Below are 1,036 nucleotides of genomic sequence, written 5' to 3'. Positions count from 1 at the left end.
CCGAGAACCCTGTTTGTTTAAACGATCACACCACCGAGGAAAAGTTGTAGCTGTCCACGGGACCAGTAGCTGAAACTACCCCTTCCCCCAACGACACATTAATAGCAGAAGAATTTCCTATGAGAGAATCACCGATCCTCACTCGTTTTATGATGTTAGCCATTGAAATGTCGAATGATAAAAGTTTATTTGCTATAAGAAATATTTAGAATACCTTGTCTGCCGAAGTTCAAAAATTTATGAGCCAAACTGATTTCGATATCTGCGTGCATACATACAGTATATATTTACTATGTGGTACGCCAATCCTTTTCATCCATTCGATGAATCAATATTTTCCCGGCATTTGCATGCCAACTTAATATCTTATGCTCTCACAAATTAAATAGAAATTTTATTGAATTTTTGTCTAAAAAATAGCGTTGTACTAGAATATTTTCAGTTGTGATTATCAACTGATTCCTAATCCTTTAGAATCCATCTAATTATTTTTTTTTTTTTTGTATTTCCTCTTTCACAGAAATGTGGGCGGTCGCCCTTATTCCTGAGGTTGCAGAGACAACATATTCCAGAGAGTCCTTTCTTTGTAAAGTTTAGGAAAGTTGTCTTATTGTATTTTAGGTAAATTAAGTTACTAGACAAAAAAAAGCGACTGTATAGAGTTTATACAGCTTTGCGCAGAGGCAGTGTCATAGCCAATGAGGTCCTACCGAAGCGTGACTATTGCTAGTTGCATAGATTTTATGATAGTCGTCGTTACCCTGTGAAATGCATTAAAAAACGTGATTTATTCATCGTAATAGACATTTCAGATGTGTCTCTGAATGATAGAACAACATGTCTACGTTTTTTTCCCCGTCTTCTGTATAAAGGCTAAATAGGAAATTTCCTTCATCCTAGAATAAATCGCGAACCGTTGATCTTAGAAGAATACGTTCAACTAAAAGTAAATGTATCAATATAATGCTTAGACCTCAGATGCGTAATTTATATTGCAAGGGATTGTATAATCAATAAAATAAAAAAGTAACTTTTT

General features: G+C 34.7%; 1 pseudogene; it reads left to right on the top strand.

Annotated features, from left to right (window-relative positions):
- The first annotated feature begins 669 nt into the window (after positions 1-669).
- Positions 670-829, top strand: LOC149085656 (U4 spliceosomal RNA; annotated as a pseudogene).
- Positions 830-1,036: the final 207 nt, after the last annotated feature.

The sequence above is a fragment of the Pholcus phalangioides genome, unplaced genomic scaffold (assembly GCF_987345545.1).
Source record: "Pholcus phalangioides strain wild (caught in Gottingen) unplaced genomic scaffold, Ppha-v1.0 ptg000006l_1, whole genome shotgun sequence".
NCBI classification, from domain to species: Eukaryota; Metazoa; Arthropoda; class Arachnida; order Araneae; family Pholcidae; genus Pholcus; species Pholcus phalangioides.
Note: the sequence above shows the minus strand (reverse complement) of the source record. Positions and strands in the feature narration are given on the sequence as shown.